Source organism: Leucopleurus acutus, assembly GCF_964270905.1.
Source record: "Leucopleurus acutus genome assembly, chromosome: 1".
Lineage (NCBI taxonomy): Eukaryota > Metazoa > Chordata > Mammalia > Artiodactyla > Delphinidae > Leucopleurus > Leucopleurus acutus.
The window spans coordinates 191362012-191372925 of NC_139142.1; positions in this window are offsets into that span (position 1 = coordinate 191362012).

The window sequence follows — 10914 nt, forward strand, 5'->3', positions numbered from 1 at the left end:
CTTCCCAAGAGGAACAAAGACCAGGGGAATTCTTCTTTGGGAGCTTCATACAGACGACAAATGCAATACAGAAAATAACATCTTTGAGAAACAACCTCCTGGCAAGTTCTGGAAATAGTTTTCACAGGCCAATGGCCAAAACACCAAAATGGAATGAGGGAAAAGTTCCATGCAGAGCCACTAAGATGTTGTTCAGGTAGACACCACATTTTTTAGTCTGGTGCAGACCAAAGAGACTTTTTTTTTTTCATCTTAGAGATGATTTTTTGTATAGTGCCTCTCTCGCTTAGGTTCTAGGTAATAATTGCCCTCCACTTTTAGCAAGTACACATCAGATTGCACATGTATTATTTCCTTCTCAAAGAATCAGCATTGTCAGTCATGGAAAATAGAAGCTCAAAATACTATGTCAAATCAAATGGATATTGACTTTTCCTTTTTATTGACATGAAGTTCTTTAAATAGTCACATTTCTCAGCAAGATTTCCCCATACTATCCCTCCACCAAAGGCAATAATCTGGAGATAAGAGATAGGGGGTTTCAGGAGACAGTACATTTTCCCTTAGAACCATTCCCAGAAAGGCTATAAACCAATTACTGGTGTTTTGTTTTTTTGTTTTTGTTTGTTTGTTTTTTAGCTCAGTTGAAAAATAAGGGTAAGATAAACTGACAATATGAAAAATATATAGAACAGATCACCAGTTTGGGTATATTTTTAGAGCAATACAATAGTATCAAATCACTTATCTAGAGTTTAGTATTTAAAAGTACTATTCTTAATTTTAAATTACCTTATTATTATATAGATCACTAGCAAAACCTTTGCCTAGGCATATGCTTTTAAAGCCAGAAACATCATTATTTTAATAATAAAAGTAGACTTGACTTCAAAGGACAACTATCGAGTGTCAGGCATGAATATATTAATATAGTGAATTCAAGTAAGACCCTTGTGGAACTCACACAGTACAAAAGACCTGTAGGATATGCCAATAAGCCACAAATCACAATTTGAAAAATAGGAAGCATTGTTGGAAAAGGTAAAGAAATTTTATTATGGTGATTTTCCTTATAAATTTAATAAGCCTTTATTATTGACAAGCAATACAATGATAGTGGCAAAAAGCCCAGATTTGTGAGTCAGAGCTGAGATTAAGTTCTGCATCTACCTTTTTCTACTTATGTGATTTTGAGAAAATTACTCAACCTCTCTGTCCCTCAATTTACTCACCTGGAAAATGGAGATAAATGATAACAAATAGTTACATGTTGTTTACTATGTGTCAGAGGCTATATTCTACACCTTCGTTTAATCCTTCCAGTAACCCTATGATGTATAGGTGATATTACCCATGTTTAGCAAGTGAGGCACAGAGAAGTTAAGTAACTTACCCCAAAGTCACTCAGCTAGTAATTGGCAAATCTTTAAATTTAAACCTAGTTTTTCTGTAGAGGTGATGCTCCTAATCTACATGCCTAATAAAGGTGCTGCAAGGATGAAGTAAGACCATGCATGTAAATGACAGGTGCCGGTGTACATGGAGGGGCGGGGTTGTACATGCCTATATGTGAGTACATGTGTGTGTTTATAGCTTTCTTTTCTTTTCTCAGATAATGTTCTGTTCATACCTTGGCCTCTAGCATGTTTTGAGGGAATGCTTTATTCTTCAAGTATCTGTCTCTTCTTTTAGATCAGAGGTTAGCAAATATTTTCCTTAAAGAGTCAGATAGTAGGGGCTTCCTTGGTGGGCCAGACTCCACGCTCCTAATGCAAGGGGCCCGGGTTCGATCCCTGGTCAGGGAACTAGATCCTGCATGCCACAACTGAGAGCCCACATGCCGCAACTAAGACCTGGCGCAGCCAAATAAATAGATAAATAAATAAATAAAAAATTTTTTTTAAATACTCTAAAAATAGAGTCAGATAGTAAATAGTTTAGGCTTTGCAAGCCATACAGTCTCTACTGTGACCACTCAACTCCGCTATTGCAGCACAGAAGCAGCAGTAGACGCTGCTAGACAATAAACTTTAATAAAACAGGTGTGGGCCAGATTTGGCTCACGGGCCAGTTTGCCAATCCTTGTTTTAGATGAGGATCACTCTGAGGGTATGGCCATGGAGAGGCTGTGCTGAGCCTAGTCCCTGGGCACCCTGACTAAGCGTCGAAGGGAGACTCTCACCAAGAGCATTCTGTCTTCCTTGGTTTCTCTGGGTTCTAAGATCAATCTACTTGATATTAATCCAATGGATGCCAAAGGAGATGCATTATTTTTCAGTAAGGATGAGGACAAATTTGACCTCTCTAAAAAAGAAAATTTTCCTATCTTCTGAAGCGTGAAGGGTCTGAGATTTCACCCCAGTTGCAAGCTAACTGCCACTGTTTCATGGTTGCTGGCATAAGACACAAGATACCTGGGTCAGAGACAAAGGACTTTACTCCTCACTGCACAGCAAGCAGCATGAGACAGCATATTGTGTCAGGTCCCCTTGCTCCCAAGTCTCATGGGGGCAATGTGGACAGACCCAGATGGATGCCTGCAAGCATGGTGGGTTGTGCTCCAGGAGAGGAACACTGAGCTCAGAGAACCTAGCTTTTACAATACACAGGCAGGAAGCATCTGCCCTTTTCACTATATCTTCCTGGGCTGTTCACTAACATCCTTGAAGAGATAGTCTAGAGCAAAGGGCAGTCAGGAAGCCTTTGTTTATAAAACATGCAGAAAAGAGGGAGATCCATGGAGAATTATCTCCCAATAGCTTCATCAATTCTTACAGTATATGAGGCTTTATGGAATTTCTCATCTAAATAGAGATGATTGATATATTTTGATACAAAATTTATAAAATGTTAAAAATATATATATATAATTAATTATAATTATATAAGAAAGGTGACAGTAGATCAACTCAGTGATTCATGAGACCAATTTTCGTTCTCTGGCAGCACCAAAGGAGCTTTAGTGATAAAGTATGGTAGTTATCCTCAATATCATCCTACTAATATTTGGTCTACAAGTTCAAATCCAAATTCAGGTTAAGCCTCACCTTCCCTGAGCTTCCTCAGTATGCGTTTTGCTCTTCTGGTGACCTTCCATGACACTGCCTTGGACACTCATCTCAACATTTTCCCACGTGCTTACTGCCTGGCACTGCCCCTTTCCTCATGAACATGGACACCATGTAGTAGTGCAGACCATGCATGGTCCTTGGGGTCAGAGAGACTTGGGTGTGAGAATCCTGCTTCTGCTATTCTTAACAGTGAGATGTTGAGCAAACAGCTTGGTGTCCTTGTCTCTAAAATGGGCATTTAGCTATAATAATGACCTCATAAGGCTGCTCTGAGGAACAAATAAGATAGTGGTTGTACACGCTCAGTACAGTGCTAAAATAGTAAGCATCTGACAACTGTTGGCAATTATGCTCTGATCTCTCCCAGTGAGACGGAAAGCTATTTCAGGTCTGGCATCCACCTTACCGGCAGAGTGACCAGCACAGGGAAAGCCTGAACAATATTTGTTGACTGTCTTTGTGCCATAAATGAACTGACCTTAAAGACTACAATGGGATTCTCATTTTCATGTGGATCCTTTTGAAAGTAGTTGTATGGTAAAGAAAATCATTCCCATCTCTGACTTCCTTTTGCCTTTCAGTGTAGAGGGTACAATGATGGCACAGCTACTTTTGAACTTGCTCTATGGGAAGTGAAAACACAGAAATGCTCAATGTCTTTGAAGCTCATAGTTGAAATCATTCCCCATTTTGCTTCTCTTTTCTTTTGATTCCATAGTCTTTACTTTGAGAAGAACTTTGAAAAACCCAGATGAATCCATTTATATCTGTACTATCAAGTCATTTATCTGCTAAATCATGATCCTGCATACACAATTTTCTAATTGTGAAGTCATGCCCCCATCACCAACACCTTGCCTACACCCAGGATGTGACCTGTGTGTGGTCGCTTCATTGGGAAAGGACATAGTATTACTTCCATGGTTTGATGATTTCTTATTGCTGCTTGATCCAGCTTGTCTGTGATTTTGAAAGACTCATCTTGTATATTTACCTTTGAAGGTACTATCAGTTCATATGGTTAAGACTACTTAGGTTCTTTTTAACTTGCTAACCACGCAATAAGGCTCCCGATTGGCTCAGACCTTTCCACCAAGCAGAACCTGAACGTGGGGCAGGCCCTTGATTTACAAGCCCCCAGTAACAAGCATCTGTTTAGGAATATATTTCAGTCACAGGAGTCTGGGTCTGATCTCATCAGGATCAGCTAAGAGCCATCCATTTCCTTTTCTAACTCGCAGGTATCAGCTCTCAAACCCTGCAGACAGTCCCACTCTGATTATCTTGAGAAAAGTCCCAGTTTGTTTTACACAAGAACAGCTGGCACACAAATGGAATCAAGCACTTTAAAGTAGTCATTAATCATACTGATGAGAACAGCTGAAACAAACATTGTTCTCTCAGTACTTACATATCTGACATACAAATCAAGTGATAGCCCAATTAGTTTATTTATAGGTTCCTTTCTTTGAAAAGTCTGAGTTAGTGCCTTTCTTTTCTTGCCATGGTATTTACTTTTAGAAAAACTTTGAAAACACAGATGAATGTATTTGTATCTCTATTATCAAGTCATGTATCTGCCAAATCATTGATAGTCATTATCCTGCATACAGAATTGTCTAGCTGTGTGATTTCATTTATTTGGCTTTCTAGAAAAAAATTTTTAATATCTTTTTATTAATACAAATCAAAGAGGTACAGACAGAAAGAAAGATAAAACAGAAAGAAAGATAAATATGCTGGTCCCTTAGACTCACAGAATAGAAAGCTTGGCTTGTATCCTTTTTATGCAATTATTTACTTCTTTGAGAATTAGGATGAAAGGGAAAAAATGAACTGCTGCATGAGATGGGGAGATTTTCCTTGTGCAGTTTTTATTTTCCCTAGCTAATAGGAGAATAAAAAAAATAAATAAAAAGGAAGATAAGAATTGCTAGAAATGGACTTTAGTCCCCCACTCAGAAGTAATAATATTATTACTTTAAGGAATGGCACAAAATTTCACAACAGGAAAACCATCTCCATGCCCAGGATCCATGATTGTTGCATAAACGTTATTGGTGAGTTAAAAACATTTACAGGATAACTCAAATGCTCCCTTCTGATGCATGTTCTTCATAAAATGAGTGCCCTGAGACTCAGGATTGCTGAGTCTAACACTGCTACACCGTCACATTCAGAGGATATGCTCACAAATATGAAATCCCACAGAAAGGAAATGAAATGAGGAAGGTCATGGAAAATCTCTTAATACAGACCATCTGCTTCCTTTTAGGCTTAGTTTCAGGCTCACCATTGAGTTACTGGCACAGTCCCGAAGGCCTGGGCTGGGCAGGGGGATGGCGTCTGTCTGGGAACCTAGTCCAGAGCCTTAATGTAAGTCACTCCAGGAGAGAAGCCAAATCTCGCTTCAGCCTGCCACTGGCTGAACTTCAGAGCCCTTGGAGTCAGAGGTCTTGAAAAGTGGCTCCTCCAAGGACATGTCCTATTATCATTTTTCATGTACAGTTGGCATCATTGTCAAAGACACCGTGTAGGAAGGATGCAAAAGCACACAGAGTTCAACTATGAACCAGAAACTTCCACAGAGAAGGTCAGAGTCAATCTTTGGTGAGTACTCCAAAGTGTTCCTTCAGCTCACATTTTCACATTCATGGTTAAGTGTGGTTATTAAGACCTTAATCCAAGCAGAGATTTGCAAATAACTGTTCTTCAAAATTAAAGAAAAAAAAATTGGAACCAAACTTTTGTTTTAATGTGTGTTCATGTCTATAAAAAGCCAATTAAAAAATACATGAAATAAACTGTCTAGGAAATTTGAGACCCATGTTGTATTGAACGTCTTGGTTGCGAATGCCTTCAGCTTTACAAAGTTTTCTTATTTCACCTTCATTGTTTGCTGATGGCAGGGCTGAGAACACACTACTCCAAAATATGGCAACTTGGAAAACTGAATATTTTTTGCTGAAGGAATTTGAGAAACGGCAGGTGCAGGCAGGTCTCCCTGAACCGGGTTGAGAGACCCCCATGTGAGAGGCAACCTCCTTATACCAGGAGGAAAGGAACGTCCTTATCTCCGAAGACCAAGGGGCTCTGAGGGGCATCTGAACAAACAGGCCTTGCTAACTTTTCCTCAATTTACTACAATTAACACATATCCTTTTGCCCCATCACGTTTTTTCCCACAACTTTCCACTCTTCATCAAACCTAGTATAAAGACCCTCAGGTTTTACAGGCCTTGGTGGGATATTCATTTCCTTACAAAGTCTCCTGTGTCATGTAAATCTTATATTAAATAAACATGTAGGAAAGATTAAAAACTAACTATGCCACAAGTTCCATACTTTAGGCCAGGGGTTGACAACATTTATCTCACATTTGAGAAAACAGGAACCCAAATATTAATTGGGGAGTGTCTCTTAGATTTCCCAAGGCGTTAAAAGCTGAAAAAAATTCCTTACAATTTTTCAATATTGTATTAACTGCTCTTTCATGTTGTTAGAAAGGTCTTGTAGACTATGGACGATTGTTTGCTGGCTTAATTGAAAATCTCCCACTTTTGGTAAAATATCACTTACAGTAGTTTCCTCATACGTTTCTTTAAAACATTCATAAGTAAAATAATAATTCATTTTATTATCTATTAAAAAATGGTCCTGTATATGTGTGTGTAAGAATCTAAGTCATTTCATAGCTGGCCAAAATTACAAGCTCAGATTCTGTTAAAAATCTTTAAAATTGTTATTGATCAATGTTTAATTCCAATATCAGGTGACTTATTTAGTCGATTATTTTTTTGAATTTTTGAATTTTATTTTATTTATATTTTTATACAGCAGGTTCTTATTAGTTATCCATTTTATACATACTAGTGTATATACGTCAATCCCAATCTCCCAATTCATCACACCACCACCTTCCCCACCACTTTGTCCCCTTGGTGTCCATACGTTTGTTCTCTACATCTGCGTCTCTATTTCTGCCCTGAAAACTGGTTCATCTGTACCATTTTTCTAGGTTCCACATACATGCGTTAATATACAATATTTGTTTTTTGCTTTCTGACTTACTTCACTCTGTATGACAGTCTCTAGATCCATCCACGTCTCTACAAATGACCCAGTTTCATTCCTCTTTATGGCTGAGTAATATTCCATTGCATGTATGTGCCACTTCTTCTTTATCCATTCGTCTGTCGATGGGCATTTAGGTTGCTTCCATGTTCTGGCTACTGTAAATAGTGCTGCAATGAACATTGGGGTGCATGTGTCTTCTTGAATTATGGTTTTCTCTGGGTATATGCCCAGTAGTGGGATTGCTGGGTCATATGGTAATTCTATTTTTAGTTTTTTAAGGAACCTCCATACTGTTCTCCATAGTGGCTGTATCAATTTACATTCCCACCAACAGTGCAAGACGGTTCACTTTTCTCCATAACCTCTCCAGCATTTGTTGTTTGTAGACTTTCTGATGATGCCCATTCTAATTGGTGTGAGGTGATACCTCATTGTAGTTTTGATTTGCATTTCTCTAATAATAATTTCTCTAATAATGTTGAGCAGCTTTTCATGTGCTTCTTGGCCATCTGTATGTCTTCTTTGGAAAAATGTCTATTTAGGTCTTCTGCCCATTTTTGGATTGGGTTGTTTTTTTAATATTGAGCTGCATGAGCTGTTTATATATTTTGGAGATTAATCCTTTGTCCGTTGATTCAATTGCAAATATTTTCTCCCATTCTGAGGGTTGTCTTTTCGTCTTGTTTGTAGTTTCCTTTGCTGTGCAAAAGCTTTTAAGTTTCATTAGGTCCCTTTTTGTTTGTTTGTTTTTATTTCCATTACTCTAGGAGGTGGATCAAAAAGATCCTGCTGTGATTTATGTCAAAGAGTGTTCTGCCTATGTTTTCCTCTAAGAGTTTTATAACGTCCAGTCTTACATTTAGGTCTCTAATCCTTTTTGAATTTATTTTTGTGTATGGTGTTAGGGAGTGTTCTAATTTCATTCTTTTATATGTAGCTGTCCAGTTTTCCCAGCACCACTTATTGAAGAGACTGTCTTTTCTCCATTGTATATCTTTGCCTCCTTCATCATAGATTAGTCGACCATGGGTGCGTGGGTTTGCCATAGATTAGTCGACCATAGGGGCGTGGGTTTACCTCTGGGCTTTCTATCCTGTTCCACTGATCTATGTTTCTGTTTTTCTGCCAGTACCATATTGTCTTGATTATTGTAGCTTTGTAGTATAGTCTGAAGTCAGGGAGTCTGATTCCTCCAGCTCCGTTTTTTTCCCTTAAGACCACTTTCGCTATTCGGAGTCTTTTGTGTCTCCATACAAATTTTAAGATTATTTGTTCTAGTTCTGTAAAAAATGCCATTGGTAATTTCATAGGTATTGCATTGAATCTGTAGATTGCTTTGGGTAGTAGAGTCATTTTCACAATATTGATCCTTCCAATCCAAGAACATGGTATATCTCTCCATCTGTTGGTATCATCTTTAACTTCTTTCATCAGTGTCTTATGGTCTTCTGCATACAGGTCTTTTGTCTCCCTAGGTAGGTTTATTCCTAGGTATTTTATTCTTTTTGTTGCAATGGTAAATGGGAGTGTTTCCTTAATTTCGCTTTCAGATTTTTCATCATTAGTGTATAGGAATGCAAGAGATTTCTGTGCATTAATTTTGTATCCTGCAACTTTACCAAATTCATTGATTAGCTTTAGTAGTTTTCTGGTGGCATTTTTAGGATTCTCTATGTATAGTATCATGTCATCTGCAAACAGTGACAGTTTTACTGCTTCTTTTCCGATTTGGGTTCCTTTTATTTCTTTTTCTTCTCTGATTGCCATGGCTAGGATTTCCAAAACTGTGTTGAATAACAGTGGTGAGAGTTTATATCCTTGTCTTGCTCCTGATCTTAGAGGAAATGCTTTCAGTTTTCACCACTGAGAATGATGTTTTCTGTGGGTTTGTCATATATGGCCTTTATCATGTTGAGGTAGGTTCCCCCTATGCCCAATTTCTGGAGAGTTTTTATCATAAATGGGTGTTGAATTTTGTCAAAAGCTTTTTCTGCATCTATTGACATCATCATATGGTTTTTATTCTTCAATTTGTCAATATGGTGTATCACATTGATTAATTTCCATATATTGAAAAATCCTTGCATCCCTGGGATAAATCCCACTTGATCATGGTGCACGATGTTTTTAATGTGTTGTTGGATTCCGTTTGCTAGATTTAGTTGAGGATTTTTGCATCTATATTCATCAGTGAAATTGGTGTGTAATTTTCTTTTTTTGTAGTATCTTTGTCTGGTTTTGGTATCAGGGTGATGGTGGCCTCATAGAATGAGTTTGGGACTGTTCCTTCTGCAATTTTTTGGAAGAGTTTGAGACAGATGGGTGTAGCTCTTCTCTAAACGTTTGATAGAATTCACCTGTGAAGCCATCTGGTCCTGGACTTTTGTTTGTTGGAAGATTTTTAATCACAGTTTCAGTTTCATTATTTGTGATTGGTCTGTTCATATTTTCTATTTCTTCCTGGTTCAGTATGGAAGGTTATACCCTTCTAAGAATTTGTCCATTTCTTCCAGGTTGTCCATTTTATTGGAATACAGTTGCTTGTAGTAGTCTCTTAGGATGCTTTGTATATCTGTGGTGTCTGTTGTAACTTCTCCTTTTTCTTTTCTAATTTTATTGATTTGAGTCCTCTCCTTCATTTTCTTGATGAGTCTAGCTAATGGTTTATCAATTTCATTTACCTTCTCAAAGAACCAGCTTTTAGTTTTATTGATCTTTGCTATTGTTTTCTTTGTTTCTATTTTATTTATTTCTGCTCTGATATTTATGATTTCTTTCCTTCGACTAACTTTGGGTTTTGTTTGTTCTTCCTTCTCAAGTTCCTTTAGGTGTAAGGTTAGATTGTTTATTTGAGATTTTTCTTGTTTCTCGAGGTAGCCTTGTATAGCTATAAACTTCCCTCTTAGAACTGCTTTTGCTGCATCCCATAGGTTTTGGATCATCGTGTTTTCATTGTCATTTGTCTCTAGGTATTTTTTGATTTCCTCTTTGATTTCTTCAGTGATCTCTTAGTTATATAGTAACGTATTGTTTAGCCTCCATGTGTTTGTGTTTTTTACGTTATTTTCCCTGTAACTGATTTCTAATCTCATAGCACTGTGGTCAGAAAAGATGCTTGATATGATTTCAATTTTCTTAAATTTACTGAGGCTTGATTTGTGACCCAAAATGCGATCTATCCTGGAGAATGTTCCATGCGCACTTGAGAAGAAAGTGTAATCTGCTGTTTTGGGATTGAATGTCCTATAAATACCAATTAAATCTACCTGGACTATTGTGTCATTTAAAGCTTCTCTTTTCTTATTATTTGGATGATCTGTCCATTGGTGTGAGGTGTTAAAGTCCCCCACTATTACTGTGTTACTGTCAATTTCCTCTTTTGTAGCTGTTAGCTGTTGCCTTATGTGCTCCTATGCTGGGTGCATATATATTTATAATTGTTATATCTTCTTCTTAGGTTGATCCCTTGATCATTATGTAGTCCTTCCTTGTCTCTTGTAACATTCTTTATTTTCAAGTCTATTTTATCTGATATGAGTATTGCTACTCCAGCTTTCTTTTGATTTCCCTTTGCATGGAATATCTTTTTCCATTCCCTCACTTTCAGTCTGTATGTGTCCCTAGGTCTGAAGTGGGTCTCTTGTAGACAGCATATATACGGGTCTTGTTTGTGTATCCATTCAGCAAGCCTGTGTCTTTTGGTTGGCGCATTCAATCCATTCACGTTTAAGGTAATTATAGATATGTATGTTCCTATGACCATTTT